At 42.4% G+C, this 14,092-nt stretch overlaps 1 long non-coding RNA gene across 12 annotated transcripts; it reads left to right on the top strand.

The window, feature by feature from the left end:
* Positions 1–252: 252 nt before the first annotated feature.
* LOC125524867 (uncharacterized) lies at positions 253–5,859 on the top strand. 12 transcript variants are annotated; one of them, XR_015610527.1, is made up of 11 exons: positions 257–706; positions 801–941; positions 1,073–1,140; positions 1,231–1,599; positions 1,680–1,753; positions 1,838–1,911; positions 2,008–2,245; positions 3,108–3,192; positions 3,927–4,112; positions 4,328–4,457; positions 5,239–5,859. It is a non-coding gene; the product is annotated as an uncharacterized LOC125524867 (long non-coding RNA). The 12 variants fall into 12 exon arrangements; XR_007290993.2 differs by having other exon boundaries at positions 801–1,140; positions 1,231–1,335; positions 1,502–1,599; XR_015610528.1 differs by having other exon boundaries at positions 258–706; positions 1,502–1,599.
* Positions 5,860–14,092: the final 8,233 nt, after the last annotated feature.

The following is a 14,092-nucleotide window of genomic DNA, read 5'->3' as shown; positions in this document are numbered from 1 at the left end:
AAATATCACCTCATCTAAATTACTTAGTTGACATGCATGATACTACCTATGATACTCCCGTTACGGGCAGCCTTAGGAGAGTGCCACCCGATGCATTGACGTGAACTGAAAGATAGAATAAGGATCAATTCCCCGGGTACGCATCATCGGAGCTATAGCCAAATCCAAAACATTAACGTGTCCATCAAGGGCGCCTCCCCGTGATAGCCACGTCATCACAGATACGACAAAAGTAAAATGCGGTAGCGAACTAGCGATTGGGTAAGAGGGGAAAGGAGATCGGGGGTCACGCCACACGCATCCTTCTCTCCCCTCCTCTCCCCAGAAACGAGAACTGCTTCTCGTCATCCCCAATCCGACCGCCGCCGCCGGCGGCCTCCTCCTCCCCTAGCGCTGCCGCTCTAGCCCTTCACCTTCTATCTCTATCCCAACTCTTGGAATCCAAGGGAGGGAAAGCCCCGTATCGCGCGACAAGGTGAGGGCGCCCAGATCCGCAGCGGCACCGTCGCGCCCTCGTCCACCTGGTCCTCGTGGTCGGCCATGGAGGTCTGACCCGACCCATGGATGGATGGGGGCGAAACCCTAGCCCCACACCCACCCATGGATGGATGGGGATCAGGCGACGACGGCGGCCACCTTCTCTCGGTGCTTGCTGATGTGGTGGCCCTCGACGCCGGCGACGGGTTGCAGCACGTAGACGCAAAAGGTACTTACGCCCTCCATCCTCCTCCCCTCCCCTCATCTTCTTCTTCTTCTTCTTCTGGATTTCTCAAGTTAGTCCGTGTGGTTGGTTTGTGCAGGCTGCGGGTGTGATGGAGGAGCACCATGGCGGGCGTGCAGGCCATCTTTCCCTACCAAGTGACCCAATCCCTTTCTTTCTCGTGGACAGCTATGAAGAATTGAAATTTGTCAAGAACCTGCAATAGAACCAAAAGAATGATGTAACTACTTTGGTGATTCCTTTTAAGATGTCAATGGGACATGAGACAAAGATAACTTGTCATTTGAGATGCCCCTAATTCAATTTTATATCGTGCTGAACTTTCTCAAACTATTATGTATATCATTTTAGTAATTGAGCTAAACAAACTGCCATGGTAGAATTTGCGGGCGTGGCGTCATGACCGGGCTCAGAACAAGGTATGACCCACATCTCTCTGTAGGCTGTACTTGGGGAAAAAACTGTAGCTCGCGTGGCGAGATGCTCATTACCAGTAGTCATAGCTGCAGTTTTGGTGCGTCAAGTGGTGGATACATTGTTGGCTTGAATTTTCATGTCCCCTGAAGGTTCTAAGTGAGTGCTGCATCAAAGGGTGTTGTTGTGATTTCCTCGAGGTATTGATTAGGGGAGTTAGGTTTACATGATTTAGCTCGTTCTTGGCTGGAAGATTACAGCAAAGTATGAATGTTGGCCAATTTTATATTCACTTGCGCTTCACATGTTTATTTTTCGGATAATTGTTGCTCCTTTTTTGTGACTATTGATTGTTCCCTTTATCAGGAATATTTAGGATGACAATCGTTACAATGCTGGGAGTGGGGCACATCTCACGTTCAAGAGGGCCGAGAAAGATCGGATTTTGGTTGACAAGATTCTGGGTACTCCTTAGTTTCAGATGATGTACTGCTTATTTTTTGTTACCACTTCATGTGATTTATATTTTCTTCACCTTGGGCAGGAATTGTAGATGTTTTGACCACAAAAATCATAGCTTCGAAAATGAAAGAGGAAGAGTTCACATGATATGATGGCGTACGTCCATTTACTGATACTTCATTTCTAAATGGTGTTTGTGTTTCTTTCTTCCTTGAGGTTTTTTCATGAACTATTTTGCAGGTACTCCTTCTTTCAATGCTGGATGAATACATGATCGTTTGGCAGGACAAAGAACAGGAAAGAAAACACAGAGGGTACTGTGCAGTTGCATTTTACTATCTAAATTCCTTACGGCATCTTTTTTGCATTTCAGTCAAAAGTTTGAATTCCTCAAATGTGCATAACTGCAGGATCAGAAGAAGCTCCAGGATTAACTCAAAGCTGAGCAGGAAGCTCTCTACGGTTCAAGAAAAAATCCATCCAAGACTCAAAAGTATAAAGAAGTCACCTAGCTAGACACTCAATTGGTGGTGTAAACCGTAGGGTGTCCATTGGTGGAGCCACGATGCAAGCACCCAGAACAGACGTTGCATTCGAAGAATGTTCATGCTGCCAACAGAATTGAAGACATTGTCCGTTTGTCCCCTGGTAAGCCCCTATCGGTTTCATAGCTTTAGCACGAGTCTCGAGATTCACAATGGGTGGAGCATCAGAAAATTAGGGAACACATAAACTCTCTGAAAAAATATCGTATATTCAGACATAGAAGCCTGGATGTGGTAGAGATTACAGATATTAAAGATAGGTGAACTTCTTAACCATGTTTTAATTTATTATAAGCAAACAAGTTTTCTTAATTTATATCCAACCATATTTAGTGGGTTTTAACTATAGTTAATTTCTGACAACCAGGCTGTTGTTACGCTTTTCTAGAATTTGTACTAGGCTTGGGCTTATAGATTTGTTGATGAACTTGACTCGAATGCTTATACCACTTACCTTGCAGAAAGGCTTTGTTTTATTGGTGTTTAATCATCATCGATGTAGAGGCATACATGTTCTTGGAAGATGTTGCTTGATTTTTGAGCCCATGTGCTATGCTAATATTTTGTTTGGTGCTTTTTGTGTTCTCCACTGGAATAACCATAGCTTGGCTTTCCTGATGTTATTGCTCTGAAGTGTCTACCTTGGTTAAAATCACTTCGTGTTATCTCAACTTTGTGTTGCTTTCATGCCAAATCCTACAGAGTTTTGATGATGTTCTGTGCCAATTTTCTTTTAGAATTATACTCTCCTTAATGTTTGATATTTGATCCTTAATTAGTATCTACTCCCCATGATTCCGTTGCTACTGAAAGCATCGCCTTGAATGCCGTTTAGCTTCGAAAGGGAAAGGTTCCAATTGGGGATTTTATTACTGTTAGAGGGTAGGATGTTCAACCGTGCATTCAAATTTTTTTTCTCTGACTCTGTATTGCTTTACTATTGCGTGAATTATATTTTTATCCAGTTTTGCTCCTCTTGATGATTGGAAGTTAGCATTGCTCCTGTTAGAGCAACAGTATACCAAAGCAAGATCCAACCGAGCTAAGGATGTAAGTTCACTGGATTGTCTTTGAATACTGTTTGGCTTATGCATTATTTACTGTGCTTTGACATGGATTAGCTTGGCTTTGCATCTAGGCTCTCTCTTGCTTTCCCAACAACTCCAGAAGAGATTTCTGGATCAAGTATGGTGTATTCAGTTAGCATTATGTCTATGAGTGTAGGTTATATGAAAGTAAACAAAAAGAGAGGTAGACTGAAGAAACTATGTCCTGCTCGGAAACGTCTTGTGTACTTACAACTAAAATTAGAAGAGGTGCTCCAGTTCACTGTGCATAAGATATTAGAGCATACACATGATTATTCGTTTTAATATATCGCGTTGTATGAGAATGGAAATACATGTACACAAGGCCATATTTTCTGCTTAAAGTAAAGAAATACAAACCAAACTTTATCTACTCACGATACGTGTCTACTGAACATGTATGTATAACATAGATATCAACTACAATAGCATACAGTTAGTATCATGGAGTCAATTAGTACAGATAAATTTATTGGAAGTTTCTTGGTCTTAGCAAGCGAGCCCAAGTTGCATACAACAAAATAATTAAATTGTACAAAAATCATATGCCTATGTTCTTAATTATTTAGTACATCAATTTAACCAAGGATCAGCATTAAACCAACCAAGTAGATACAGTCGACTATAATTAGTCCGCTTTTCTATTGCTGGGTAACCTTCTTATGCCATCATTTTCTGAGTATTTTTATGCTGCAGGTATCAGGTCCAGAGTCGATGGAGAGAAGCAACATCATGATGCTGCTATATCTTAGTGGTCTTTCTTTCACAATGGTGATCTGCTTCTTATCTGTTCTAGGTGTCACTGTCATAGCTTGCTTGGCATAACCTTCCTTCTTTTGATGGTTGTCAACACACATTTAAGTCACACATACACCATACAAGGTATTGAATAACATATCCTCTCATTTTTACAGGCATCTTTTCGTTTTCCAGAAATTTTTTGTTATAGCATGCTACTTCTATGTCTTGGATATATAAGCTAAACTCAACTGGAAGTAGTATTTGCTCATTATCTATTTGCAATTAAATTGTTTAGTTATTTTAGGGGCGTTAGTTCATTGATTTAATGACTTGTACCTTTGTTGGGTACTTTGCAGATGCAGAGCCTTTGGTATATGCAGCCGCACTCCCTTGCCGCCACCTGCTACTTCAAGTCCGTTGATGGCCACGTTGGAAACTAGGGCTTCTCCATAGCCCGCCTCAATCTCCACCTCGCCCTCCTTGCTGGTATACATGCATCTCATTCAGTATGTTCGTTGTACAACTTGTAGTGTCCACAATTCAGAAGTAGGAGTTCACAGAAAACTGCTTCTCTGAATCACTCATCGTTCAGTTTCTTTCTCTTGTGGTTAATTCAAAGATCCATTGCCAAAAGTGTGAATATGAGTGCAAATATGCTTGTCTTTTGAACTCTGGAACTGTTGCCTATACATGCCTATTATTGTTGAATATGATGGAAATGTGGATGTTTAAGAGGGAGTATTTATCAGGAAGCAGCTTATAGGACTTCCAATAAGCAAGAAGTTCCATATAATTTTCCTGGATGCAATAGGATGAACTTTCATTTTATTGGAAGGTGCTATAGTATAAATTTCAAAGACCCACTTCAGTTGCTGCTGCTATGGATTTATAAATCTTAAACACAACAGTCTTTCGGTGAATACATCTATTGTATTTTGGTGAATAAAATGCGTCAGACAGATCCCCACTCTTCAGCAGATCTTATATAACATTCAAATTGTCTATTAGCTAGATTAGTTTCTCACTGCACTTTGTTTCAATTTTTTTAGTTTGGATCGAGTGTGAATGTAAGGAAGATATTGTTGTCACATAGTAATAATCCATCTATGAGTTACTAGGAGGTAGCTCATGCATGTTGATTGTGCTTCAAGATACAGTAGTTTGTAGCATACAAAATTAGTGGTTTGTATAGGTTGTGCATCCTAGGAACAAAGTTTGATTCGTAGGTAGCTGAAGAAGCGAACAACTTCTGTTCTTTGCATTGCAGGTTTCCTATGTTCCAAAAATTGATGTGTATTCAGGCGTGCTATGTGACGCGTTGAGAGAATATGATGGGAGGAGGAGACACAACACTCCACTCCACTTCCTATTATTGCCATCACGTTGTTGCCACACTTGGGCTGGTTCTATTCCACATGCTTCTTGCTATTTGGAATGCATCATTCTTATTATTTAGGTTAGCCATCGTTTGAATTGATAACAGGACAATGTTATCAACTCTTTCTTGGTGAGGAACATATTTTTGTAGGCCAGGAGGAAGCTTGAGAACTTGCCGCCCGATCTCACTAGGGCGATGAGATGGAGGCCTGCTCACTGCTGCTCCGCTGTTCGCTACACTTTCAAGGCCTCAGGGAGCACCGCCTTACTGACGACCTCTTCCTCAACAAGCTCGTCGTGGAGTCCGTCGTCAGGTCAACTCCAATGTACTTTATTTTGAGAATTCATCATTCACCGCCCTGTAGACAGATCGTTGCTGACCGTCATTGCCACCTATATATACTCAATGTAGTGTGAATCTTAAGGCCGTTAGAGTCGTACATACGTCAATGTAGTGTGCTTCTTACGTCGGTTTTGGACAGTATCTACAAAGTGTATGATATGATCAAAATTGGCGTCCCCTTCCTTTTGAACCAGCACCATACAGTTGATTGCTACTAAACCAAATTTAATCTACTTTTAGCTCTAACGATTTGGTTATTGTCATTGATTAACAAGGTTGTCAGTTATACATGCATCTGTGTAGCAAATAAAGAAAAAGACAGCAGAATGGGCGCTTCCAACCTGGCACCGCACATGCACTGTTCAGTAGGCGTGCCACGGGCGCGCCCCATCCACTAGTCAAATTAAAGCTGCGGTAAACAGCCGCATTCAGCAAGTAGCTAACCACGAGCAAGTCTGTAGAGTAGTGGCCAGCAGAATCAGTACTACCTGTCAGAGCAACTCATAAACAATCCGCTTGGGTTACACGCCAGTATTATAACCCATAGCCCCTCTGGCCTTGATTTCTCTGGCTGCTTTATGCAAAGATGTGTGTACGCGTTCTGATCTTACATGATTGAGATACCACCAACTTGATGTGGGATCGATACATCCAAGTTGCTTTCTCACAACCCTATTAATCCTAACTACTACTACAAGGTTTTGTGATCTACTCCCACCAACTTGATGTGGGAGTATAGTTTATGGCCTGACTCTGAATAAACTAACATGCTTGCCTCGCCACTCACAAGGGCATACAACCTTGTCCTATCGAAGGGCCGTTGGACGATCTTTATTAGATGTAGAAAAGAAGCGAAGTACAAGATGCTTGTCTAGGCGAAACTAGGACTGAAAACCAGAGTCTTAAGGCTAGTTTGGTTTGTGTCCATGGGTTTCCGCTGCCTGACCTGGCACTGAACTTTGCAAAATTATTGCGCCTGGCCAGACAGCCTGGGCTATAGGTTTTTTGGTTCTTGGCCTGGCCTGAAAGAGTTATTTTGAAAATACTAGCCTATGAAGTCATATTGGATGTACAGTTCTATACCGACGCAGGCAGCAGTGGCAGAGCTATGTTGGGGGGGGGGGGGGGGGGGGGGGTGGGCTTGGATCAATGTTTGAAGAATTTCTTAGGGAGGCTTACATTAGATTTTTTTTAGCATTAGCCCCCCCCCCCCCACCACACACACACCCCACCCCACCCACCAAAACATTGATGATTTGTGTTTCGCCCCCTTCCTTCCTGCCCCAGTGATTTGCTAGCTCCGCAACCGTCAGGCTTTCCCCTTCTTACGTCTGGACCAGGCTAAACACATCCCTGGCTTTTCTAACGAGGCTAATCACTTCCCATGGTATTTGAGGCCAGGCCATTTCAGGCATCATGATGACAGTAACCAAACGACTTTAAGAATTTTTCAGGCGCGCTCCAGGCTGGCAGGACATCATGACGACACAAACCAAACTAGCTATTACACCGGGATAAAACAACCAACTAGCCCAACTCAAAATACAAGGCACGAACTGCCACTCTGCTTGTTAATAGCCCAGGTCTTCAATGCATCCAGCCGTACGCCACACCGCTATGTCTTCCCGCACCAGATCCAGGACTCTTTCGGCACTACTCGCCACCTGGTCAAAAACTCTAGAGTTCAATCCTTCCACAACCTCCAAAGCATCAAGATTGTGATGGTGTCCAAATCGCGGCATCTCAGCTTGGGTATGCCGGTCCTTGCCTGGAGACCTCAGTTAACTGTGAGGCGTTAAAAATTAGAAAGCATGGTGTATAGTATAACACAATTAAATGAGATAGCTTTTAGAAATTGATGACTCTGTCAAAATCAGATGATCCAATTTCAATTGTAAATCTCAATTGATTGTGAGCCCTTTAAAACTAGGGAGCTTAGGGTTATAGAGTATTCCAATTATTGTCACTGATGTCAAGGTAATCAGAGCAAGAGACAAAATATAGAGTTGGGACAGTTCGCTGGAGCTATGACGCCTACTTGCGATGAGAGAACCTCCTTCTCCTTACATCCAGTTGATGAATATATGTGTTGCCATGTCATGTATAGTCAAGCTTATAGCCAGCAAGTACAATAGCTAGATACTATAAAGATGTGCAATTTTATTAACACATGGCCCACCTTCTCTCACATAATGCCTAACAGCACGTGTTGTAGCTCGCTTTTATTATGTAGCCGACTCCTCTTTTGTCTCCTCTTCCCTTCCCTCCATGTCAGCAGAAAAATAATATTTTAACTGTTATGGCCTGTTTACATAAGTTTATTGTACTTGCTCTTAATTGCTTTCCCACTAGCTCCCACAACATGTGTGTATTATTCCTCCCATTGTCTAGTAGCTACCCGTAAAACTACTCGACAATCTTACTTTGTATCGCCCACCGCAGTTGAACAAATGGTATCCTGGCCTCAAGTGAGCCAGCCCATTAGGAACATGTGGGTTCGTTACATAGGTGTGCTTGCTCATCGTTTTTTCTTATTTTTTTCGTTTTCAATTTTTTTATATTTCATAAATTTCCCAAATTAATTATTTAATTTTAGTTTACTTTAAAATTTAAAATCATTCATCGTGGATTTTTAAAATATTTATGCAATGTAAAAATGAGTTAGCATAATTTTAAAATAATGTTCGTTACATTTAAAAAAATATTCACAAGTTTTCAGAAAGCATTCTTGACATTTTTGAAAACTGTTTATAGATTATAAAAATTTGTTCGTGCAACCTGTACCACTCAAAAATGTTCGTGTCATTTAAAAAATGTTCACATGTTTTAGAAAAATGTTAGTGAATTTTCTGAAAATCTTTTCAACCATATTAAAAATGTTTATGTAAGTTTCAAAAAGTATTTCATACAATTCGAGAAAATTATTGTGGCATTTTAAAATATAATCTAAACACCTAAGAAATGAGTTGCAACTTTGAAAAATGTTCGTGGGATTTAATAACAAAAGTTCAATGTGTGTTCAAAAAATGTTCAGTTTTTGCATTAGACAAATGTTGAAGGTGTATTCCAGGAAAGTGTTCAACCTATATTTAAAACAATGTTCAACATGTATCTGAAAAATGTTCATCATGTACTTAACAAATGAAAAAATAAATAACAAAATTAGCAAAATGTACAAAAAATAGAAAAGGATACAAGAAACACATAAAAAAGATCAGAAGAAAAAGCGCACAAAAGGGTCTAAATTTAGTCTGAACCGGTGAATAGAACCATCCCAAAACCGTTCCACAGAGTTGTAGTGTTGAGCTGACCATTAGCAGAGCGCCAGAGCCGAGACTAGGGCACGTCTCGCAATAGGTCGGACATAGCCCTGGCACCTCAAGAGTGCTCCAAATCCTTTAGGTTGTCTCTGCGATTGGGCCTGCCCATTTTCGTTATTTTCTTCTTTGTGTTTTAGTAGGTAATGTACCACCGGTTTTCTTTGGAGATTTTTTTTGGGTTTTCAGTTTGTTTTTGTTAAGAAAATTCATGCACACATTTTGAAGTTCATTCATATTTTAGTTTTGTTGAATTTAGTGGAAATAAGGGAAAACCAATCGTTGTGCATCGTCCTGGCAATTTGATGCACTAAGTGTGAAATAGGGATTCACTTACCTTCAACATTATGTCATGAAAATGGAAGCAACAACGGAGAGCTTGCAACCTCACACATTCTTCGACCTTGCTTCCTACTGGATGTCAATTTCGGTCTAATCAACCATCATCAAGTTTATGCATTCCTATAAGCATTAGTATGTAACAGTGTGCTTTTGTTCTAAATAACATGCCCCGCCACGAGCTGAATCTCTCATCTTGATGCATTCAAGTTGTTTTCTTGTTCTAGAAATAAATTCAAGCTGCTATGATTTTATTTTAGAGCAAGTATAATAAAGTGACATAAGCAGGCTATATGGACTAAAATATTATATATTTGCCTAGTTGGCAGAGAGAAGGGGAGATAGCAGAGAAGCAGGCTGTAAGTTAGTCCTTATAGCAAGTTTGTGAGATTGTAAGATAGACCAACCATTAAGAGCAAGTATAATAAGGTACAGTCAGCATGTTGTAAGGATTAAAATATTATATTATTACTGAGTTGGGTGTGAGAGAAGAGAAAAGAGAAGGTAAGCGGGCTATAGATTAACAGCTGGCTGCAACACGTGCTCCAAGAAACAATGTGAGAGTGTAAGGCGGGCCACTTAGTAACTAGCTACTATACATGTTGGCTATTAGGTTGGCTATAGATGATGTGGCAACCTCATATAGACGATTGTTGGCTATACTATTAACCTTGCTCTAATAAAGAAATACACATTTGAAACTTATTATTATACATGCCGGCTATTAGGTTGACTATAGATAACATAACAACTCCTCGTAGCCAATTGTTAGTTGTATTATTAATCATGCTTTATGGACGTAACTATGACCGAATAAAATACTCAAGGCACTCACAAGGGCACAGATTTGCTAAAAAAAACTCGCAAGAGCACAGACCCTTGTCGTAGCTACTTAGATTATTGCAATTATTGCCACTCAACTCAAGGCAATAGGCAATCAGAGCAAGTGGCAAACAGACACACAGTTGGAAGTTGGGAGTTGTGACAGCTCGCTGGGGCTACTCACCACGCTAGCACGCCGGCGATGACAGAACCTTCTGCTGATTTAACTGATTTTGCAACTAGCTAGATTGCACTGCTCAGTGTGGCGTCTCCAGGTTAGGCGTTGCACGGCTGTAACTTGCAAACTTGGTCATTTTCAGGCTCAGTACAACATTTCCTAGAATAAGCAGTCAGGAACTTTAAGTTCACATTTCAGTCACAGTTGAACATTATTAAGACAACAAGTTCAACATTGCTAAGATAACCACTCAAAGTTCAACATAGCTAGGACATACAAGACGATCAAGTTCAACATTGCTAAGACAACCACTGCAAGTTCAACATAACTAAGACATAGAAGAGGATCAAGTTCAACATAGAGCTACCACAACTCTAAGTTCACCGACATAACAAGTTCCACATTACTACAAGCTACCACCACTACAAGTTCAACATTACAAATAGAGGACGATGACTAGTTCCTTGAGCGCTTTTTGGCTGCTCCCCCCCTCTTGCTAGCTAACTTCTTCACCTTCCTAGGAAGAGGAACCCGCTCCCGCTCCGGCTCCGGTTCCTCCATGTCATCCACATCGTCATCCAAATAGTCATCCAAAGCCGCCATCCGCGAGGTGCCGACGTCCTTTTACCTCTTTGGGTGAAGTCTTCAGGTGTGTACTTGTTGATTCCCGTTCTAGGCTTTAACCTGTATGCGGACCTAACCTGGTACGTCCCCAAGGTCATATCATCAGCAACCTATGCATCAACAAAAGATATGGAAAGACCGTGTGTGAGGATATAGTTAGCAAATGCATCAACAATTGGATATATATGCTCATGCCATACCTCTTGGGTGACCACACCCACATCCTCATCCTCCAAATGATCACCATGGCCCTGCCCCGAAGCGGGATCTGATAGTGTCGCCGACCTAGACCGTTCTGGTGATACATACTCGGGGTCATGACAACCGAAAGGTTTGATAGCCGCCTTAACTTTTGGCCCTGGCGTTGCAACATGTACAAGTGAATGAGACATCGAACGTAGCAACACATGTTAAGTGGTAGTTTGAAGGAGATGTGAATCTTGATGAATGCTCGAAGTGCACTTTCCCCATCGCTTTTGCCAGCCGGGGTTGTTTCAAGAATAGTCTCGGTCTCATCAGCTGCTTTCTTGATCTGGGCACGCTATGAACAGAAATGGTATTAACGTGTTAGGCAAGCGAAGATGTGAATAGTGTGAATGAAAAGCAAAGAGGGCAAATACCACAAAGTTCATCATTGGAGCTGAAGGGATCACTGAGTTGCCTTTCCTAACTAATGCGTTGTACTGGTGCTGGGCTACCTCATCAAAAACGGTGGGTTCTTCCAAAATCTCCTCAGCATACGCCGGCTTGCATACCTCCACATGGGTACTTGCAAGAAACCATGTGAGATAGTTGTTGAACGCGATCGGGCAGTGCTCACGAAGCTGGACTCCTTTTCCAGCCCTAGCTTGCTCCACACTAAGCGCAAACTGTACGACATACTTCCTGTGATGCTTGTCCCAATCCTTGATCTTTCGCTGCCTTTTCCTATCCAACCTGCAAGTTAGAAACAGAATATTAGCAGCATCGAAACCGCCGAGAAGCTGCTAAGTGCTCAAGGTTAATTATATATTACGTGTGTAGCAACTTGTCCGTGTCCTCCCACTCCGGCGGGTGTGCCTGGAACAAACCAAACCGACGGCGCACTCGATGTGGGAGGTGAAGCTCAACCGCCCAGTTGCATATGAGTGGGCACCGCATACGCCAGAGATCTCTATCCCTAGTGCACATCGGATTCAGCCTGAACTCCATAGGGTTACCAAAACTGTCTCCTGTTCCATACGGCTCCCATACCACCTGCAAAATGGGATAGAATGCAAAATTAATATCGACTTACAATAGAAGCATCATAATCACTTATGCAATGTCGATTCACCTGCTCAGGCGTGATCGCGTCAAGCTCACTCTAGTACAACTTGTACATAACCGAGGGATCATCTGTCGTCTCATTTAACACATCCCACTTGTAAGCCCAAGTGGGTCACCATAGTGGGTCGCCTTTGTCGTCCCAATCATCATACTTCACGGTCTTCGGGCGTCCAACCGGCAAACGCTCCCAGCTCCATATGGAAAGCGACAACCACCAATACCTCCAGATGACCTACAACAAGCTTCGTCCAACTGCACATGAAAGAGAACATGGTTGAATTAAGAGCAAGATCGCATTCATAATGTAGCAATGAAGTGAAAAAGAAACAACTTCATACCTGTCTATACAAGTAAGCCAGTGTCGCCGAACCCCAACTCCAATTGCTATCGAAGACGGTCAACGCCTTCAGCCACATCCATGGAGCATTCTTGCATGTGCCATCAGCAAACATAGTCCTGGATATCACGTACCACATGTAGACACGAGCATATGTCTTGACCGTGTCCTCATTAGCTTCCGGTGGGCAAGTACCAAAGTGCTCAGTAATCCACGTGAAAGTAGCACCGGCTGCGACTCTTTCCTTCTTCTTGTCTTCTGCTGCTGGTTCCCGAGGCTCCGGAGGAACCATACCGATAAGGGCATACATCTGCGCGCGCCACCCATCAGAATCGGTGCTCATACATAGAGGATTCCCATCGATAGGAAGACCGGTGATCATAGCAATATCCTGGAGCGTCACGGCCATCTCCCCGGTCCGAAGATGAAAACTGTGTGTCTCCAGCCGCCAATGATCAATAAGCGCGGTGAGTGTTGGAGCATTGTTGGGTGGCGTCGAACGTTTGACCATATGAATGAAAGGGAGAACTCATGTCTCCCTTACATACGGTGTGTATCGCTCATCATAGAGCATCCACCCAAGGGTGACCCCGTGAGAACGAAGCTTCAGAGGTGCAAGCTCCTACAAACAAACAAATCATAACATTACATATGGGGCATTTGTGTTTGAAATAAACACGAAATTCATAAAACCGGCCACTTTCATTATTACCCGCTGCTCCACCGCCATAGCGTACGGCCGGTGTTGTTTGTCCCAGTGATCATCGAGAAGCCAAACCATCCTAATAATTTTGAAAGTAAGCTTTCTTGTCAACACGATTATCTTTTGAATACAAATAAACTAAAGTACGCCTAGTACATACATAATTCAAAGCATATGTATCCAAAGCATTCTTGTCAATACAAATATACAAATATAATTTCAACACAAATAAACTAAACTAGGCCTACTTCATGCAAGATTTAATACAAATCTCTTTTCCATATAAAAAACATGTCAACCTTTGTATCCAAACCATATCTTTTCAATAAAATATACTAAACTAGGGTTGCTAAATTAGGTACATGCAAGATTATAATACATGCAACATTCAAATCTAATCAAATCAAACAAGGTTTCTCAAAATCTTCAAAATAACATACATTATATGGATAGAAAGAAGGGGATCGGAGGAGGGTACCTTCTAGGATGGATTGGTGAAGACATCTACGGACCAAATCGTCAGATCTGATGGATTTGGGAGAGGGGATTGAGAGGGGGGAGTGGAGAGGGCCGCCGCCGCGGCTTCTTCTGTTCTGTTCTGTAACTGGCAATGGGGTGGGTGGGGGAGGAGAGGGCCGCCGCGGCTGGATCTAAGTCACAGTGCAGCGCCCGAGCTCTAGGCGCTGCACATTACATGTGTGGTGCCTAGCTCCTAGGCGCTGCACTGCTGGGTGCGGGGCCCAGGGCCGCCACGGTGGACTGGCATGCAACGC

Source organism: Triticum urartu, chromosome 7A, assembly GCF_056163025.1.
Source record: "Triticum urartu cultivar PI428250 chromosome 7A, HENAU_Tu73, whole genome shotgun sequence".
Taxonomy (NCBI): Eukaryota; Viridiplantae; Streptophyta; class Magnoliopsida; order Poales; family Poaceae; genus Triticum; species Triticum urartu.
Note: the sequence above shows the minus strand (reverse complement) of the source record. Positions and strands in the feature narration are given on the sequence as shown.